At 38.0% G+C, this 22,042-nt stretch overlaps 1 protein-coding gene across 7 annotated transcripts in view; it reads left to right on the top strand.

Annotated features, from left to right (window-relative positions):
• DGKH (diacylglycerol kinase eta) overlaps positions 1–22,042 on the top strand; it is a 308,050-nt gene that overhangs the window by 79,534 nt on the left and 206,474 nt on the right. For 3 of the 7 annotated variants that reach the window (XM_074191735.1, XM_074191739.1, XM_074191734.1), the window contains exon 1: positions 14,646–14,666. The exons of 2 other annotated variants lie outside the window; for them this stretch is intronic. The gene's annotated coding sequence lies outside the window, so the exon portion shown is untranslated. Of the gene's footprint in view, positions 1–14,645; positions 14,667–15,486; positions 21,910–22,042 lie in introns of those variants that run through there. 2 more of the 7 variants (XM_074191740.1, XM_074191738.1) reach the window with 2 other exon arrangements.

The following is a 22,042-nucleotide window of genomic DNA, read 5'->3' as shown; positions in this document are numbered from 1 at the left end:
TTGGAAATTGCCATTTCTACTTGGAAGCATTAGCACAGACATAGTTTGGAGTCAGTTAAAAAAAATCCAGTCATTTCTTCTTCTTCTCTTTCTCTCTTTAGCTTTTCCATTTTACAGACCATCTCACCTCAGCATGAGATTTCTTTCCTTCTTTGATGCCTTTGGTTATACTGAATATTTACTAAGCTAACATACAAGCTTCTGGAAGATGTAGTTAACAAAGAAAACATGCGTGGAAATACCTACGCCTTTATATCTACATCACTCTAAGGTTTACAAACAATTTTCTTCATAGCAATTCTGGTAAATCTAAATATTATTATCCCCATTTTAGAGGTGGAGAAATTGAGACACAGGAAGTGAGAAACTTTACATTATCAGCTAGTAAATGTCAAAACCAAGACCCAAATCCTGGTCTTGTAATTCCAAACTTTGTATTCATTCTATCCAAGGAAAGAGTCAAGGTGGATGATTGAAGGTATTTTCTACTTAAAATGTCTAAGGAAAAACATAATTAAAATTAATGATATTTCCTTCCTTTCTTTGCAGAGTTAGGGGATTATCATCGTGGAACATTGTATACCTTGTCAGATGCAGTTGATTTGTTAATTGTTAATTTTTCTGAACTCTTCTCTCTCTCTCTCTCTCTCTCTCTCTCTCTCTCTCATTATTTCTTACAAGAAGTTCTAAGTGGAGGGGTATCAGTAAGTGATAAAAGCTATCAATAAAAGATGAAAAAGTAAAATGAAATTAATTAATGATGATAGATAACTGACATTTAGTGGTAAGGATCACAGGTCCTGATTAATTAAATAATGAATACCATGAAGTAGTCACGTTCTTTGTATTTGTACTATTTTATATTATATGTAAAGTAGTTGGTTATAGACCAACGAAAAAATATACAATGCAAAATTTTTTTTTTAAAAAAAAGCAAGTTTTAGGGGCAGCTAGGTGGCGCAGCGGATAAAGCACCGGACCTGGAGTCAGGAGTACCTGGGTTCAAATCTGGTCTCAGACACTTAGTAATTACCTAGCTGAGTGGCCTTGGGCAAGCCACTTAACCCCATTTGCCTTGTAAAAAAAACAACCCCTCCCTAAAAAAACCAAGTTTTAGTCTGTTAAAAATATTAAATGATAAAAATATATTCATGATTCAAATTTATTATAAAATAGAGTAGGTGGAAAAGCAAAATTTAAAGATCATGGAATTACCTAAAGATAAGTTAATACTGAATACTCTAGTCCTCCAAATTCTATTGAATTTGCTTTTAATTAGTGTCATCTTGTCATTAGTGTCATTCATTCTATTCCTTTTAAAAGTAATATTTAAAAAATACTAAAAGAAAAGAATGAGTGAAAAAAATTATTCTGTGAATGCTTATTTAGCACCTACTATATACAAGCATTGCAATTTTCCAGGTACTATACTGACACATTCATTATATACAAACTTGGTTCCAGGAAACTGATGATGAAGCACATTTTCTAAACTTAAGAGACTTCAAATGTCTTCTGACTTAGTTGCTGTTAATTTTTTCTCATTGTTTTTCTTTTGTAGAGTGTAAGCTTTGAGCTCACTCTCCTGAACCCTCATCTATTATTACTCCTCTAAGTAATCCTGAGAGAATGAAAAGTTTTCCTCCTTCTATCACTCAGGAGCATTCATCCCCCCCCCCCCCCCCCACCCCAGTTTCATTAGCTTGTTAATATTTTCCTAGCATTTGAATTGCATTTTAATGGATGGATGGAGCTCAAGAGACCAAGAGAGATGGAAGGGTATTCTAGGATTAGGAAATAGCACAAAGAGACAATAAGGCTGTAGCATATATTGAGAGGACACAAGCTGGCACAGTGACTAGAGCAAAGACAAAGAGAGAAATAATTTGTGATAACTATTTAATAGGCAAAAAGAAATCTTTGAAAATGTTTCAGCAGAGGAGGAACATATTCAATATGAGATAATTGTGTTTGAGTGTGTGTGTGTGCACACACATGTATTCTGACATATATGAAGTGGGACGGAAAAGAATGGAAGAGCAAATCTCTAAGGAGACTTTGTGAAACTAAAGGTGGCTGTAGAATGAATAAATGACTATATTAATTCTTATGAAAAATGCCAAAGATGTTACAAAGAATTTTTGATGCTATGTTGTAAGTATATATAACTTGAAGCTTAAACCTAGGCATTTTCTCATTGATGGACACCCACATTAAATGGATAAGAAAAAGAATAAAGGGGGCAGCTAGGTGGCGCAGTGGATAGGGCACCAGCCCTGGAGTCAGGAGCACCTGAGTTCAAATCTGACCTCAGACACTTAATAATTACCTAGCTATGTGGCCTTGGGCAAGCCACTTAACCCCATTTGCCTTGCAAAAACCTAAAAAAAAAAAAAAAAAAAGAAGACAGGCATACTGTTCCAAATACATTACATCATATTAACAGATAAATGAAAAAAAAATTACCCAACTTATAATTTATTTCCATATTTTTCTATCAAGAAGAATTTCTTCCAGATTAGCAACAACAGAATAAATGTGGCTAAGAGGGAATCAAAACCCAAGTTAGGTGAGGTTATAGTAAAATAGCACCTTATAATAAAAAGAATGATGAACCTGGGTTTAAATCCTACTTAGGGAGAGGATTAGCATAAATCTCTTAACTTCTCTGAGCCCCATTTTCCTCAAATGTAAAAACCTGGTGATAATAATACCTGTGTTTATTCCTCACAGTGTTTGGTCAGAAATAAAGGAAATAACATTGCAAGAATACTTTGTGCATTTTAAAGAACTTTGTAAATTTTCAGCTATTTATTGAATTTAATAAACTTTCAGGCAGCAGAACTATATAGATTAGGGGTTCTTAATCTTTTTTGTATGTCATGGATCCCTTTGACCGTCTAGTGGAGCTTATAGCCCCTTCTCAAAACAATATTTTAAGGATATATCAAAATGGAAAGAAATACTAAATTTCAGATGGAGGTTAGTGCAATGAAGATGAAATTTCCCTCGGATTCCAGGTTAAGTACATCTTATAAAAAATGGTTTAGGTAATCTTTGGTGAATTATGGAGAATGGGGAAGGTGTCAGAAGACCGGAGATGGATTAATGTTCTAATTTTCAGAAAGGAAGGAAGGAGAGATTCTGGAAACTGCACAGTAGTAAGCTTGGTCCTTGGCAAAGTTTTAGAATGAATAGTTGAACAGATGGCTTGTGAGCACATGAAAAGGGAAGCACTTCTGATAGTGTTACTAGACTGTTAGACAAGGAGAACAATGTCCATACTGTGTACCTTCACATTCCTGGCTGGAGGTGAAATGGAAAGTGCTGATTTTGATGTCAGGGGTGGAAGTCAACAGCATTAAATCCTTGATGTGGGATAAAAATTAAAAATATTTTTCCATTTATTTTTTAAAAATGTATTTTTTTAAAATTTTACAATTTTCCCCCTAATATTGCTTCTCTCCCTCTACCTCCTCACAGAAGGCATTCTGTTAGTCTTTACATTGTTTCCATAGTATACATTGATCTAGGTTGAATGGGATGAGAAAGAAATCATATACTTAAGGGGAAAAAATAAAGTATTAGAGATAGCAAAATTACATAATAATATAACAGTTTTTTTTTAAATTAACGGTAATAGTCTTTGGTCTTTGTTCAAACTCCACAATTCTTTCTGTGGATACAGATGGTATTCTTCATCACAGATACCCCAAAATTGTGTCTGATTGTTGCACTGATGGAATGAGAAAGTCCATTAAGGTTGAGCATCACCCCCATGTTGCTGTTAGAGTGCATAATGTTCTTCTGGTTCTGTTCATCTCTCTCAGATTCAGTTCATGCAAATCATTCCAGGCTTCCCTGGATCCTCATCCCTCCTGGTTTCTAATAGAACCATGGTGTTCCATCACATACATATACCACAGTTTATTAAGCCATTTCCCCAATGGATGGACATTTACTCAATTTCCAATTCTTTGCCACCACAAATATGTTTGTACAAGTGATGGTTTTACCCTTTTTCATAATCTCTTCAGGTTATAGACCCAGTAGTGGTATTGTTGGATCAAAGAGTATGCATATTTTTGTTGCCCTTAGGGCGTAATTCCAAATTTCTCTCCAAAAAAGTTGGATGAGTTCACAGCTCCACCAACAATGTATTAATGTCCCAGTTTTCCCACATCCCTTCCAACACTGATCACTGTCCTTTCTGATCATTTTGGCCAGTCTGAGAGGTGTGAAGTGGTACCTCAGAGATGCTTTCATTTGAATTTCTCTAATAAGTAGTGATTTAGTGCAAAAATTAAGAATATTTTAACAGGATTTTTGGTCCTGCAATCCCTCCCTTTAATAGAAGATCAAACTAACCTAAGGATCTATATCCATTACATATCAATGACTAAATAAATAAATAAAAGAGAATGAATTTGCTTTTGTTAACCAAATTGAGAGAGAATATTTCCCTTAGTTTATTAAGAACCAAATCCAGATTGGGAGGCAACTTGACCTGACCTCAGTGAGACAGTTGTCTTCAGTTTCTAGGAAGACAGTTCTTCACCAAATATATATCAGCATGAGTACTATTCTATTTGTTAAATGAATAAAAGAAACTCGAAATTGAATTATGTGGTTTTGAACTATGTGCTGCAGAGATTTAGTCATCTTTTGTTTCAGGACTGCTATGACATTGTGCTATTTATGAAACCAGGGACAAATCTCTCTGGATCTTACTCTCCTCATCTGTATGCTGAAAGGGTTAGACTAAAAGTCCTTTAATGTCTCTTTAAAGCTTATCTGTCTTCCTGTGAATCATACCCAAAGAACAAGGATTAATGGATCAACATTGACTTTAGTGACTTTCTATAAGATCTGGCTTTGGGTACTATTCAACAATTTCATCAAAAATTAGGAGAGAATAAAAAGAAATCACAAAGAAAATTCGTGAACAGTATCTATTTTGGAGTGATAACTAATTAAAGAATTAGTGCAAAAGTTGGACTAAATAACCTCTAAGATTTCTTTCAATGTTAAAATTATATGTGAGTCCATGCTCTACTTCTATCATTCCTGCAAACTTCCTGTCTAGAGACTAAGACCCCAGATGGTCTTCAATTTTCAATTTATTCAGTGACCTCAGAGTAGTTTCCTGCCTACTCTGCCCAGATTCCTCCTTCTCTTCCTCCCCAATTGCCAGAAAATACTAGAAATGCTTGGTTTGACTGAGTAAACTAATATTAATTCCCATCTTATATGTAAATTTCAAATTATTTCTTTAAAGATAAAATGTCTATATTTTCAAAAGAGTTGGATCTACAAACTATATACCAATGAAATAGACTTCCTCACTTGGTAAAAGTCTCAGTAGCATGAAAGGGATCATTAATGAGCATTAAGAAATGGAAGTTAGAATCATATAATCAGCATGACTTTGTCAACCAGGTCATGCCAGATTAATCACATTTTCTTTTTTTGTCAGATTTACTAAATCAATAGATTAAGAGGATTAAAAGATCACTTATAGATTTTGTTTACCTAGGTTTCAGAAAAGCAAAATTTTTTCATGTCATCCTTGAGGAAAACATGATATGATTCAGTGATTAAATGGTAAAGATACATACAATCATTACTATTAATGGCTTGAAATAAATTTAGGAGGTAATCTCTAGGGGAATGCTCGAGAGTTTGACTATTCTTGCTTTACCATTTGCTATTTGCATTTTTTGTTTGTTTTTATTTTTATTAAATCAACAGAAATTCATTTAACAGAAATTCATTTTCTCGCCTTTCCATTTCCTCCCCTGGAAAAAAAAAAGGAAAAAGAAAACCCCCAATATGCATAAACTAAGCAAAACAAATTATTATATTGGTCAAATAAAAAACAATCTTCTGCACATTAAGTCTATCACCTCTATGCCAGTAGGCAGGAATTGTTTATTCATCTACTCTGTGGAATTGTAGTTGATAATTTGCTGCTCTACTTCATAGTGTTTTTTTGTTATTATATAATTTCTTCTGGTTCTGCCTGTCACTGTTCATTTCAGTTTTTTTCATATATTTCTGAAACTTTTCCTTTCATCATTCCTTACATCATAATAGTAATACATTGTTTTCATAAACTATGTTTTTTCAGCTATTCCTCAATTGATGGGCACTCCTTAAATTTTCAGGTTTTTTTTTTTTCAACAGGCAAAAAATTGCTACAGATATTTTTGTACAGATTGGTCCTTTTCTTCTTTCTTTGATGTCTCTGGGGATATAGGCCTAGTAGTGTTATTTCTGGGTTAAAGGGTATACACAGTTTAGTAAATATTTTGGCTGTAGTTCAAAATTGCTTTCTAAAATGGCAAGAATAGTTCATAACTCAGCCAACATTATATGAGTCTGCTTTCCTGTAGCTCCTCTAACAACTGTCTTTTCTCCTTGTTTTTACTATTACAAGGAGTATGAGGTGAAATCTTAGAATTGTTTTAATTTGCTTTTCTCTAATTATTAGTTACTTGGAGCATTTTTATATGGATTTCTTCCTTAGAAAACTACTTATTCATATCCTTTGATCATTTTGTAATTAGTTTTTTATTCTTAGAAATCTGATTACTTCCTTATATATCTTTGAAGTGAAACTCTTATCAGAGAAACTTGCAGCAAAGGTTTCCCCCTCTCTCCTCAATTACTTGCTTCCCTACTAATTTTGGCTACATTGGATGAATGTGTGAAATATTTTTTGGGAATCAATAGTTTGTTTTATCTTCTACAATCCTTTCTAGCCTCTCTTTGGTCTTGAATTGTAACTCCATCCACTGATCTGAAAGGTAATTTCTTTCTTGCTTTTAATTTGCTTATGATGCATCCATTTGGAGCTTACCTTGATATATGATATAAAATATCAGTCTATCCCTAGTTTTTACCAGATTGTCTTTTAGCTCTCCTAGCAGCTTTTTTGTTAAAGAGTGAGTAATCACTAGGGTCGATTATTTGTCAAACTACCCTGATAAAAATTACTACTATACTTTTATAATAAGGAATTGATGTTACACTTATTAAAATTTTAGATGACCCATATTGAAAGACTTTATCACATAGGACCCTTTAAATAATCACTGATTTGACTATATTACATAGTATAGTGGAGGAAAAAGCATCAGTTTTGGAATCAGAGGACCTAGGTTCAAATTCTGTCTCACATTTGCTACTTGGATAATTTTGGATGAGTTATTCAATCTCTTCAGTTTGCTCATCAAGAAGAGTTGGTCTTGATAGCTTCTGAGGGTCCTTTTAATTCTTTTTTGTTTGATTTTTTTCAAGGCAATGGAGTTAAGTGATTTGCCCCATGTTACACAACTAGGAAGTATCTGAATCTGGATTTGAACTCAGGTCCTCCTGACTCCAGGGTTGGTTCTGGGGCCACCTAATGGCCCCTCCTTTTAATTCTTAAAGCTATGATTGTATAAAACATTAAAGTTTCCTTATCATCTTTCCGATAAAATGCAAACTTCTATGGAATTTAAAATCTTGCACCACCTAATCTTTACAAATCGATTGCACAATCATCCCTTCCACACATTCTACTTCCAAACAAAATAGTGCATTTGTTATCCTTCACACATGACAAGAAAAAAAGAATTATAGAGTTGGAAAGGAATTTGATGGCTCTCTAGTCTAATCCACACAAGAAAGGAATTCCCACTATAACAATGTCTGACAAATTATCATCCATCTTCTGCTTCAATATTTCCAAGGAGTGAAAGTCCACCAGGCAAGCCTGATCCACTTTTGGACAGATCTACTTATTAGGAAATTTTGCCTCTTTGTGACTTTCACCCTTTGTTCCCAGTTCTGCTTTCTAGGGCCAAACAAGACAAGCAAACTCTCTTTCTCCTGAAACCAACCATTATGTTCTCTCCCCTCCACCTCAAGCCTTCTCTTTTCTAGGCTAAACACATGTTACCCTTCTCTGGATACATTCCATCTTATCAATATGGTGTCCAAAAGGAAACTCAACACTTCAGATGAGGTATGATAGAGGAGTATAGTGGGATTCTCATCTCTCTATTCCTGGAGACTATGCTATGCCTTTCTCAATGCAGTCGAAGATCACACTAGCTTTTCTGTCTCTCACATCACACTTCTGACTCATACTGAGTTTGTAATCCATTAAACCCCTCCAGATTGTTTTCAGAACTACTCTCTAGCCACAGTCCTCCTGTCTAGTACTTGTAAAGTACATTTTTCATACATAAGTATATGCCTTTCCTATTGAATTTTTTAATCTTAGTAGAGCCACCTCAATTCTTGAGCTTTTCAAGATATTTTTTGGATTCTGACCCTAATCATGCAGTATATTATTAGGGTGAGTAAAATTGTTGGTACTGGACTAAAACAGAACCAAAACAAAAACTAGAACCAAATCTAAATCCAAAATTTAGGAATCAATTAGGTTTTATTGAGTTCTTATCTACCCCTATAGGAGACTCCCTGAAGGAATAAAGGAACAAAATTGATATGTTTCAATTTAAGTAGGAGATGAATTGGGATATAGAGTACTCAAGACTGAAGAAGGCCTGTTGCTGGCTGTAGGGTAGGAAAAGGGGAAGGGGCATTCGACAGAATCTATTGCTACCTCCGCTATTCCTTCCAGTTTTATATCTTCTGTAAATTTGATAAGCGCCCATCTAGACCTGCATCTAAATCTTTAATTAAATTGTTAGAAACCATAGATCCCTGAAGAAATATATTGGAAAACTGCTCCTGCTAATTTTTAGCTATTAAACCATTATGAAACTAGCTGAATGGATTATCATCTAGTTGATGTATCTAAATCTTCTCTAAAGAATAGAATGAGATACTTTATTGGAAATTTTGCTACAATCTAGATAAACTATATCCACAATATCTTTCTCCATTCACTAGTTTAGTAAACCTGTTTTTTAAAAAAGAAAGAAAGCCCTAAGGATTACAGAACTGCAAGTGACCTTTGAGATTACCTCATCCAAGCATTTCATTTTTACTAAAGAAGAAATTGAAGCCCACGAGTTAAGCAACCTGTCCTGGGTCATACAACCAATAAGTAGATATGATGGGATTTGGAGGCTTCCTGACTGGAAGTCAAGAACTATGTTATACTGTTTCTCTGTTCTTGATAAAAGCCCTACTATCTTCCCTTTCTAGAAGTTTACTCACATCTCCTTCATGACCTGTTCTTGAATTTTCTCAGAATTGAAGTCAAACTCATTGGTTTATTGCTTGAAAACTATATTTTTTGGAAAATGATTGTATTTGTCCTTCTTTAATCTAGCTATACCTCTCCAATTTTCCTTGATCATTTCTAAATTGATGACAGTGGTTTAGCAAGTACATCTGCCAATTCTTTCAGTGGTGAGGAAGTAATTCACTTTGTACTGGTAACTTTAGTTCATTGAAGTCCATTTAATGATGTCTTATTATCTCCTTATTTATCTTGGATATCAACTCCCTGATAGATGTCTTTGTATGGTCATTTCCAGTACAAATGTCATTTTCCTTGTCAGAGAAAACAGAAGCAAAACAAGAGTTGAACAACTTTATCTTCTCTCTGATTCATCATCTTATCTCTTCCAATAAACTGTTCTATCCTGTCTTTGATACCCTTGGTCTCCAAATATGACTTAGATTTATTTCCTTTAGTTTTGTTCACCAGGCTCAGCTCATTCCAAGTCGTAGCACTTCTGACACTAGTTTGACAAGATCATTCTTTGCTTGCTCATGTATTTATCCTCTGTCACCAAGATGCTTTCTTCTTCTATACATTTCCTTTAAAAATTTTAAATTTGAAGGGAAATTCTCTATATACCATATTGATTCCATAAGACAAATCTACTTTTCCTCTTGAATTGTTTCCTTTCCATTCCTCCTTATAGCATTTTAGTTCTTAGGAATCACACAAATCTTTCCTTTGAATCCTTAGAAATCAACTTTCCTCAAATCTAGAATGCATATTAGATTATGCTCACATTTCCTGAATAGTCACTTTTCAAGAAGGGTTCCCAGCATTTCTATACCAACAACCAATTCATCCCTATTAGTAAGAATCAAATCCAGAATAGAATTTCCCATTATTAGCTTATTCACCTTTTTAAGGATGAAATCATTACCATGGCAAGTCAAAATGTTATTAGCTGGTCTGTTCTTGGCAGAGAGAAGCTCCAGCATGTGTCTGGATAACTGAAGTCCCTCCTCACTACTATATTATGATTCTGGGCTAGAATTCTAATCTATTTCTAAATTGTTCAGCTTATTTTCTCTTTCCGTGTTAGAGAAGTTTGCTATGACAAAATCTCTTGTTTTTCATTACATTGACTTTCACCTTAATATTCTCCATCATATTTACCTCTTCTAGGTTCTTAGATTTCCTTCCATGAGTACATCTTCTTAAGGTATGATTTTCCTGTCTATCTTTATCCTTTTAAAAATTAATTTTTTTTCATTGAAAAAATATATTTTTTTCTCTCACTCCCACATGCTGCATTATTGAAAAAGAAAAAATAATCAATATTTACAGTCAAACAAAAAAATTCCCACTTTGGCTCATTCTGAAAAGCACTATGATTTTACTTATTCTTTGGACTAGAGGATACCCATCCAGAGTCATGGTCTAGTCATGGGTTTTATTTTATATAGCCTTGATGATTCTTGTTAAGGTAAATTTACATCTTTGTTTTAGGAATACTAGTCCATGTTGTCTACTATTTAAACTTCAGATATTTGACTAAAGATATTTGAAGTTATGCATCTTACTATACTAGCTGCTTTCTTGGTTCTATTGTCTTCTGTAGAATTCTGAGTCTTTCAAATGCTGTCCTTTTCCCCCCCTTCCTTCTAATTGGTTTTCAATTGCAAAGTAAATTTCAGATCTAATGCCATTTAAAAAAAAATCCCAAATCTTTCTGACAGAGCTTTCTAATAGAGCTATCTAAAATGGGTCACCTTGGGAAACATTGGGTTGTTCCTCAAGAGATAGGGACAAATAACTGCTTGTTAGTAATATAGTAAAGGGGAATCTTGTTCATGTACAAAACTGGGTCATATGATCGCTGAGATCCTAAGATTCTAATAATCATGCTATACAATAATTATAAGATCACGTTTTAAAAGTGAATATTAAGTTCTTTTAGGGCAGGGATTGCTTTGGTTTTTACCTCTGTGTGGGAAGAATAATGTCTTAAACTTTCCTCACTCCCAAACCTGCATGCAGTTTAGGTTAGTTTTTCCTTAAAAGCTATCAAGACTGGGGCGGCTAGGTGGCACAGTGGATAGAGCATGGACCCTAGAGTCAGGTGTAGCTGAGTTAAAATCTGAATTCAGACACTTAATAATCGCCTAGCAGTGTGACCTTGGGCAAGCCACTTAACCCCATTGCCTTGTAAAAACCTAAAAAAAAAAGATATCAAGACATTCCTTGGAATTTGGTTGGCTTCATAACCATCCTCTTAGTTTCTTGGCCACTTCCTCATCCCATGAATACAAAGAAATCACAATAAACTGGAGGGGGGGGTGCTCTTAGCTTCTTGGCTAGTGGATCTAAATGGGAGCATCATTTGGTTAATCAACTCACAGGGTTTGAAATGTCTATAGCCTTCATCTATCACTAAGTAAATCATCTTTACCTATAAGTGTCTCATTTTGTTCCAATATCTACCCCTAATTGCAAAGGAGACTGACCTGACCAGAATACCTTTCACAACCAGTACATTATTTTCTTTTAAAATTTTACTTATATCCTTTTTTTGGTCACCTTTATTTCCCACTTATCTTGCTTGCCCCATCCCTCTATTATTGTGAGACCTATATAATATGATTATTATGAGCCATCTCTCAAAACAGGCATTTAATAATTTCAAGAGATCTTTACAAGTTTGAACTATTGTGTAGGATCTAATAATCAGTATCCTAGTCATAGGATTATTGAAATAACTTCCCAATTGATCTCTTCCCTTATTCTCTAAATTGTCTCCCAATCCAACCTCCAAATAGCTGGTTGCATGATCTTCCTAAAACAGAAGATTCATGTTCAAGAAGCCACTGGTGTTCCCTTTTGTTTCTGGGGTAAAATCGAAACTCCTCTCTTCATTCTATCTCCAACCTGCCTCTCTTAACTTCTTGATGTACCAGTCAAGCTGACCTACTCACTATTCTCTAAAGAAAACATTCTATTTCGCATTTCGAGCTTTTGCTCATCTTATTCTCAATACTTGGAATGCATTTTCACCTCATCTCTCCCTAGCTTCCTTCAAGGTCCAGCTTAGGTGTCACTTCCTACTAAAAACCTTTCTAGATTGCTCCTTTCCATCCTCCCATTTCCTCTTCAAATTGTCTTGTATTTACTTATCTGTCCACTTGTATATATCCCCTCTACTCACTAAATGCTTGCTGGTTGAAGAGGGGGGGGAAAGAGCTTTTAAAGGGTATGGGTGCTAGGATTCAGTATATTTTGTACATAAAACAAAACTAAAAATAATTAATAAGGAAAACCATCAAGTTAATCATGAAAAACAGCTCTTACTGCTGTTACATTTGGGGGCAATTTAAAGAATATTGGGTTTAAAGTTGGGGAACTTGGGTTCAAATTGGTGTCCTTCAGTTAATATGAATTTGGGCAAGTTCCTTAATCTCTCTGGATCTCAGTTTCCTTATCTATAAAATGACAGGATTAGGCCAGATGATTTCTGAGATCTTCAGAATCTGTATATTGTAAAAAAATATAGTACTGGATAGGTTGCCATCTTGTAAATAACAAAATAACTTTCCATTAAGGCTCCCCCCCCAAGGAAAAAAATGTTTTGCAGACTACTGAAAATTTGTAGTTTTTTCCTGTCTTGTTTTTTGTTTTAGTTTTTGCAAGGCAATGGGGTTAAGTGTTTTGCCCAAGGCTACACAGGTAGGTAATTATTGTGTGTCTGAGGGCGGATTGGAACTCAGGTACTCCTGACTCCAGGGCCGGTGCTCTATCCACTGAGCCACCTAGCTGCCCCGCCTGTCTTGTTCTTAAAGCTTTCAACTTTTTGAATATGTTTGCTTATACATACACGTCTTTAGGTGTAGGTTTAAAAAAAAATAGGAATATGTTCTCTCCTGTTTCTGCCTCTCTTCACTGGTGCCCACTACCCCTTTTTTCCTCCAGTCCATCTCAACTTAGTTAACTTTTTTTTTTTCCAATTATTGTCCTGGGAGATCTCAATTCTGGGCCTGGATCTTTCTCCAGATAGGTGCGTGATATTGAATAAGTCAGTAAACTTTTGAGGCCTCCGTTTCTTTTAATTTTCAAGATGTTGGAGCAGGCAGTCTCCAAGGTTCCTCCAAACTGTAAGTCCTACCATCTTCTTTTTGAAGATACAGCAATGAACCTAGAATAATTTGGGAGTAAAAAACCTTTAAATAAAAAGATCAGGCAAGTAAAACGTCACTTTTACTTAAACGGGAATGTGTTGTAAATGGGTTCTTTACAACTGTTAGAACAGGATGAAAACTGTCAGTTGGTGCACTCGGAGTGCAGCCCTGGTGTAACATGACAAAACTGTTGGAGGCTGGAGGAACTGGCCCTCTTGCAGATAAGCCCCTCTGGCAGATGCAAGCTGTTCAGCCTCCTGAAGAATAAAATGCGCCTGGAGCCCCTTGGCCAGGAAGTATCAGGCTAGCAGTTTTTTGCGTGCCTTGTTTAAGCCGGTTTGTGACAAATATGATTTCGAATAAAGCTCAACCCGTTTGTGCTGCATTAGAGATTGGAAAGGGGGTGATTTGGGTCTAACGTGTGGAACCAAAGAAAAAATGGAGAAAAGATGGCATCTGCCTACTCTTAAGTCGTGACCCTCACCTGAGTTTAAAGTGTGTGCTGGGAATCCCACTAAGGAGAGGGGCTGAGCGAGGGGGACGGGAGAAAAGGGGGTGCTTCTGTGGCGAGCTGAGTCTCCTCTCTCCCAGGGACCCAAGTCCTGCGCGTGGCCCCGAAGGGGCGGCCAGCCCGCGCGGCCGCCCCGGGGGAAGCCGCGCTCCCCGCCGTCCCGACAGCTCGGAGCAGCTTCCCGGGCGTTAGTGACGGTGGCGTGGGCTGCTTTCGGTTCCACGCCATATAAGGAATGACAGCAGCGTCACGTGTGACTCCGGGAGGCCGCTGCGGCTCGGGAGCCCTGGAGGAAGGAGCGATAGGGAGGGGAGCCCGCGAGCCAGGAGGGAGGAGGAGGAGGAGGAGGGGGGAGGAGGGGAGGAGGGGAGGAGGGGAGGAGGGGACGAGGGGAGGAGGGTTCTCCGTCCCTGGGAGGGAGGCAGCGGCGGCTGGACTGCGAGAGCCGGAGGAGCCTCCGGGAGGAAGAAGAGGAGCGGGAGAGAAGGCAGCGCCCGGGAAGGGGGTGGGTGGGGGGTGGGATCGGGGGCCGGGGGGGAAGAAGGAGGCACCGGCCGGGGCAGCGGCTCGCTTGTCCCGGACCCTGGCAGCCGCAGGAGGAGAAAGAACGGGGAAGAAAGGAGGTCCGGAGCAGCCCCCCGGCCCCCGGCCGCGCCGCGCCTCCCCGGGACCCCGGCCCCGGCCGCCCCTGGCAAGGTAGCGGTCCCTGCCGGCGGGCTGGAGCCGGCTGGATGTGATGGAGCCGCAGCACGTGTATCCTCCTTACAGCGCCCGCAGCCCGGTATGGGAGGAACTGGTGGGTACGATGTGCAATGCGCAGGCAGGGCCCCCCGCCCCTCGCCCGGCCCCCGCTGCCTCATCTTACCTCAAATCCCTTTCCCCCCGCTTTCCTCCTCCTCCCTCTCTCCTCCTCTACCACCTCCTCTGGTCTGGGCAGCGGGTTTCGTGCAGGAAATGGCCGAAGATGAGGTCCCCAGCTGCTCCCCCACCCAAGACCGGCGCTTCCCTCTCCAGCCCTCCGGGCCAGTTAGGCAGAGGGCTCCTTCTCCTCCCCCTGTCCTCCGTAGCCCCTTTGTCCAAGGCTGAGTTGAAGGATACGGCCCCAGCTGGGTGGGCAGGAAGATGACAGCTCCCCCCTCTCCCCTTTCTCCTGAGGAGTCTGTTGTGCGATGAGGCTACACTGCTCGCCTCCGGAACATTTTCATTTTGGAAAAGAAGGGTGATTAGGAACTTAGGTTCTGGGAGACGTTCCTTTGGCAGTGACAGGGAGCGGGTTTTCTGCTCTGAAACTGCTCTTCAGATCCAGCCGAAGCTCTCCGGCTTCCTGAAAGCAACCGCTCACTCACCGCCTTGGAGGGGTAAATTGGAATTCGTGTCCAGGATCTTTCCCGATCCTCCTCCTCCCAAGAGCCCTGGGCTCTCAGAGGGTTAAAGGGTTTCGCTGGAGATGAAGCGGGAAGGGAGCGGGAGCTTTGTCCAGGATTTGGCTGTACATGAAACACGGATGTTGGATAATTTTAGTGGCCAAGAGTAGTTGGTAATGTGTGTGTGTCCTTAAAGGGGAGGAGACGGAGAAAGGGGGGGGTGGGAGGAGAGAAAGGGGGAGGGGTGGGCTTTTCATTTCATTTATTCAACTCTGGGGCTGTCTCCTTTCTTTATCTAGATAGCTTGAAACACCAGAGAACTATTTTTCAGGGACTCGGTCTGAGAATCATCACCCCGAGGACTCTATTTCTCAGTAAGAATTGCTATTTCCCTCATTTGTGATTTCCCCTTTTTGCCCCCCTCTCCGTACACCCCCAGTTTAATTTCAGCCTATGGTGGACAAACCTTGACCAAGTCTGGGGAAGGCCATCAAAATTTGTGTTCAAAGTGTGATCTCAGATTACACTCTCTCTAAGTGACTTCATTTCTAAGAACCTCATTTTCCTCATATTATAAAATAGAGATAACAGCACCTAAACAATCCATTCCCCAGGATTGTTGTGAGGATCAAATGAGACAATCTGAGATATCACTATTAACATTTTCCCCGATGCAGTCTTCCCTGGGAGGCCTGGTGGTAGGGGTGAATCTATAGTGTGATGAAAAGGTCCCTTTTGACATACAGGTGCTAGTGTTCTTGTCTTTTTCTCTACTTTCCCGATGTCATTTGCTTCCCACTTCTTTGCCCAGTATAATTTTTCCTGCCTTCTGCTAGCTATCTTTTCAGAAGAATACTTCCACTCCCCTCCATCTGTAATTTCAGCTGTCTTTGCTTATTTCAAAAGTAGTATGCCCCTATTTTTTCATTTTTTCTTTTAATTTAGCTATCTAAGGAGATTAAATTATAATTAAGATTTTAAAGTATCAGAATCTAAATTTTAGGTTGGAGAGTGTAAAAAGAGACTGCCAAGTCCAGGTAGTTTTACTGTTAATAGCTAGCATGAAGGCAGCCAGGTGACTTCAGACTAGATGGTGTTGGACCTGGAGTCAGATTTGAGTTCAGATACCACCTCCTTAACCTCTTTCAGTCTCAGTTTTCTCCTCTATAAAATAAGGATAAAAATAATAATATCACTAATCTCCCAGGGTTGTCCTAATGATCAAATGAGATAACATGTATACAGCAAGTGCTTTCTAGTGCTTCTATTTTAATAGAGTTCTGTTCAGCCACTTTTGAATCCTGTGGTTTTTTGTAAGCAAATAATCATAAAAGGGGACTTTTTTTTAACCTGTAGGAAAAAGCAACTTGTTCTAATTAGGTCATTGATGTCAATATTATTTAGTACTTAGCAAAATAAAGGGAAGTACTTTCTTTGTCTAAAGTAGGTTTTAAAGATGATAAGGACTAAAATCTTCATCTGATTCCCATAGAATAAATACTTCATAATCATTCCCTTTTAGGGTGTTTACTAGGGCCTTTCTATGAAATGTGTGGAGGAAAGGTGAAAGTTTATATAGAGTGCTCCAATTTAAATAATCAGGTTTTCTCCAGAAGAAGCTGTTTTTATCAGTCCAAATACAGTGTTTCCTTTTAAAATATGCTAACAATCCATTTCCTTGATTGCATAAAAATACACAAACACAACTCTTTAAACAGTTTACAGATCCATGGCATAAATTACAGTCACTGTTCTGCAGTCCTGTGGTTATCCCTATGTGCCAAAGCCCATTTAACTTCTATTGTGTTAATATGGGATTTGCTAGTTCAGTTATTCAAAAGGGAAGTAGAACTGAATAGTCATTCACTTTTTAAAAAGTAAGGCAGATATCATGTTTGGGGGGGGAGAGGGAAAGGAAAGCAAAGTTGTCTTTTTGAGTATACAATTTGCTTATCAAATCTTTTGTCGATTGGAAGAGATGGTAAAAAAAAACAAACCCTGAAGAAGTTGGGAGTTTGACCTGAGTCTTGAAAGACACAATAGATATAAACCCAGTACCCCCCTTAATACCTAACACCTTTGATAATGAATAATATATAAATACTATTTTCAAGATGATAAAGCTAGGTATAAAGATGAAAGGTAGTAGCTAAAATTTTTACATTTATTTAACAAAGGAAGGCATTTAATTGAATAAGGGTGCAGAAAGGGTAGCTAAAAATGGGTGAGTTGGATTTAATTTTGTCTTATAAATTGAACTTGAGTAAAATCCACTGGAAATAGAGTGTTCTAAAAGTCTTAATGCAGTGTTAAACATCACTACTTATTGAGTTAATTTTTCAAATAGATGGTGCTGTATGTCTCTATTCTAAAGGGTCATGTAATCAGAATTCTAGTCAGTAATTATAAAAGTTTTCCCCTCAAATAATTTGATCCTTACAAGTTCAGTATAACCATTGAGAAGTGATAGAATTTGGAAGCAATAAAAATTTTCAGAGGAAAATTGGCCTCAAAAGAATCTCTGGATTCTTATTCAAGCAATGAGATATTTAACTGACTAGTATATGAAAAATACAGAAACACATCAGGTGTATTGAGATCTGTGCTGATGCTGAATCTCATAATCTCAAAAAATGTGATTTTCAAATCAAGTGTAAATTACACAGAATCCTTTATTTTCCAAATTGGAATTTAAGTTATTTAACCAATTTGGAAAATACTTAACTCTGGGAACAGGATAATATCTATACCAAAGCTATAATACCGCCACTTTCTCTTTGTGGTACTTTTAGGTGTTCCTAGGATGTTGCAATTGAAGGAGTGCTCTCTTCCCAACTCCCCTAGAAGGTTGATAGTTGTAATGACTGCAATGTACTAAAGCTTTGTAGTTGTAGGAGTACTTGCTTTTTAAAATTAGGAATTATCTACACTAGATAGTTGTGTATTTTGGATGTTTGAGTATCTCAACTTTAAAAAGGTATAATTCTTCTAATTTCTCATCTGGGAAAAATCATAGGCTACATAGATTCTGAATTCAAATGAAGTGGAGAGATTGTTCCATCTTACAGAATAGGAAACTAAAGCCAAGAAAGATTAAGGGATTTGCCCAAATTAATAAATTGGCAAAGTCTATACGCAAATCTATGTCCCCTGACTTCAAAAATCCTTATTCCTTCCATTGACCATCATTCTGGGGACTAGAAATGAAACCATTTAGACTTATATACTGATTCATGATTTAGATCTGATTGTAATTAACCAATAAACCAACAAGCATTTATTAAGTGCCTACTATTTGCCTGGCACTATGGATTTCATTAATAATCTTATATTAAACTATTACTGTGTGCTAGGAAGAAGAAAGTGAAATAGTCCCTAATCTTGAGGAGTTTCCTTATTGGTTGGAGGAGACAAGGTTTATGCAAAATGTGGTACCAATAAAATTTGGGTGGAACAAACTAGCACAGCTGGGGAGAAAAGGAGGGGAAGATTTCATGATGGAACTTGATAATTATTTTCGTAGTCTATACAATTCAATAAATATCTCTAGAAATAGACATCATTTTGAGGTAGTAAACCATAAGCACAATGATTCTTTCTTGATCCCTAAAATTAGTTTAGTGATAGATTTACCTGGTAGGAGATTTGTATAGTGCTTAGGACACAGTGCCCTGGAATAATACAAGGGCAGACTAGATACTTAAGGACTAACTAGATGAACTCTTTTGGGTACCAGGGATAGGTTGCTTGCTTGTAACAGGTTAAATTCCAAAATTTCTAATTTCAAAGTAATCACATTTTTTCAAATCTGCAAAATATTTTTAAAAATAACAAGCAGCTAAAACTTTTGAAGTCAATAAATTAAAAATAAAGAAAATGTGAATTTCATATTAAATAGATTTACAACTTGTTTTCCACTTCTGATATATTGAAATTTTAACATACAAACATTTGTACATTTCAATTGTGGATCAATCTTGGGGAAAATAATCTCCAAGTAAAGAATTAAATATACATTAAAGCATTCATCTGGGAAGCTTCCAATGACCCAGCAAGTAACTAGAGAAAGAACTCGAATTATGCTCTGACTGTAGCTTTTTCTCTCAAAAGAATACAAGTTCTGGGTAATTGTCAACAATAATTATTGCTAATAATGAAGGGTAGCTTTTTGTTTAGGTTTTCTGGGGAAGTGATGATAGACTTTTTTCCTTTAGAATTCTTTCTTCCTTTGCCACATTATTCCTGCTCTGAGAATATAGTAAATGGGAAAGTTGACAATAAGAAATTCATACTTATTTGGGAAGGGGAAGCAGTTACTGCATTTAAACTCACAGCCAAGTTTGTAAATAGAGACTCAAATGTAAATCTTGTGGTAAGATTTGGTCTCAATGGGGTAATGCAAGCACTTCCTTTGATGTACTAATTGCCCAACTATTGCACATAAAACTGTTTAAAGTGATCTTTAAACATCCAATTTTTATGATAAAAGTGAGGGAATTTATTTGGTCCTTTTATTATCTTACTTAATCTGTTAAATTAGGAGAAATAGGCCAGAACCTTGTAGATAAATTTTAAGGATTGCATTGCAGTGTATTTGTGACTATTAGGCTCAAATATTTTACTCTGAAGTGTGATTGGAATTACAACTCAATATGACAAAGAACCTATCTGATTTTAATTAAAATTTTATTTTGCCCGAACTTTATTAGAACTGCTGGATGAAAATACATATGATAAGAGACAGAATCTGAAATTCGTATCTCGCCATGCTACAACCCAGTTATTTTTTTGGGAAGGCAGTAATTGACAAAAAAAAAAAGTCCAAATAGAAGATGAGTTTGACCTTAGCCAAGTAAAACATATTTGCAAAGACACAAGATTTATACTTTTCATTTAGGCAATAATGTCTTTGTTAAGAAAAAAAACACGATTATATTTTACTTGGGAAAGTATGCAATCTTTTTAAATTAGCTGTTTTTCTTCTTATCAAGTTTCCAAGCAGCAAGCAAACTCTCGTCAAGAACAGATTATTGTTCAAAAAAAATTATCTTCCTTTATTTTTCCCATTAAAGAGGAGCAATTAATCTTCATAAGAGAATAGGTCTGGAGTTGAAAGACACTTTAGAAGTCTTCTAGTGTGATCTTATTTTACTGATGAGTAAACTGAGGTTCAGAGAGGCTAAGTGACTAGTCCAAGGTCATGCAGGCAGTAAGTTGCAGAGATCAGATTCAAATGGAGGCCCTACATGCTCATCACTTTTCCTATTGTTTAACATTTCCAAACTGTCAGGATTCCTCATAATAGCTAGATATGGAGTCTATGAACTTTCCCCCCTCAAGCATGGTCTTTTGGGAAGTATATTGAATTTGCCCTGTCTTCAAATTTTGATTTTTCTACACACTACCTTGGTGACACTAAGGGCCTCAGTTTCCTTCTCTGGAATATGAGGGGTGTGTGTGTGTGTGTGTGTGTGTGTGTGTGTGTGTGTGTGTGTGTGGTCAGACTTGATGGCCTATAAGGTTGATTCCAGTTCTAAACCCATACACTCAGGTGCTTTCTATAGTGGATTATAACACTTTAGAGTGAATCCCTTATTTTATTATATTCATTTTTATTATTTTTTTAACACAGAAAGCAAAAATTTGAAAGATGTGTAAAACAAGACTTTTGCCAAACTGCTTCAGGATCTTAGAAATCAGAAATATTTTACATCTAGATGTATTTATGTACAAACTATTGTAGTTGTATTGGTTTTGCATCGTTGGGGGAGGGAACCTTAACTATTAACTGCCAGCTGTGCCAACTGAACCAATGTACTGTCGCAACTGTGGAGGACAATGTTGCATTTTAAAGTCAATTGAAAAAATATTTTCCCTCTCCCGTCCCCTCCCTGTGAGCACAGATGGTGATGAATGCTGGAAGGGGGGGAATAAGAGTGGTGGAAAGATATCCCTACAGACTGGCAGGAAGTATTTGACTTACTTTAAAAAACAGAGAGAACACTACCGTCTGGAGTTCAGCTCTTGGAATGAGCAAAAAAAAAATTGCCTTGTAGAATCCTGGAGAGTATTCCCTCCTCCCCGCCCCCACCCTTCCACTCCCTGTATTTTCCATCCCTCTGACAGCGGGATGTGCATTTTAGTACCGGGCTTCCTTCCGAGCCGAGCGTGCAGGCACCACCTGAGGTTCTACTTCCCCTAGGTGCCAGATGTGTGGCAAAGGGTAGCCGGAGGCAGAAGGTCCCATCTGGTCCAGGTCTAGCCCGGGGGTAGGGAGTGGCTGTCCCGGGACTGGGATCTTGGGATCCCTGGGCGCCGGGGGCGGCTTCTTTTGTGAGCACACGGTCCAGGTTACGGCTGCTGCCCCGCAGACGCCCGGGGAGCTGCTGCGGTCTTGGGCCGAGCTTTTGTCTGCTTCTCTCTGCTCTGCGCTCCCCTGCCCAGTTTCCTGTTAGCTTTAACTGATGGCTGTCTTTCTGAAGGAATAATTCTGAGTGAAGTCCAAAGCCTCCCGGAAAATGCTCTGTTCTAAACACAGGCGGGGAGCAGCCTAGCCCTTCCCTTCCGTGAGCATTCTCTGGGGGCGGGGGTGGTCAAGAAAGACAACATCTCACCAAAGGGAGCCACTTGTTGGGGCCCACAGGGCGAGGACGGTGGGCGCAGGAAGAGGAAAAGGTAGGAGCGGAGGGCAGGGGAGCAGCAGAGAGGCTGCAGGAGTCCTGGGGTGGGCGAGAGCGTGCCTTAGAGATGGGCTCAGCTCGCCGGCCTGGGACAAGCGCAAAGCCGGCCGGGGAAGCTGGGGAATGTG

Source organism: Macrotis lagotis, chromosome 6, assembly GCF_037893015.1.
Source record: "Macrotis lagotis isolate mMagLag1 chromosome 6, bilby.v1.9.chrom.fasta, whole genome shotgun sequence".
In the NCBI taxonomy this organism is placed as follows: Eukaryota; Metazoa; Chordata; class Mammalia; order Peramelemorphia; family Peramelidae; genus Macrotis; species Macrotis lagotis.
The sequence above is the reverse complement of the archived record's forward strand: the minus strand, read 5'-3'. Positions and strand labels throughout refer to the sequence as shown.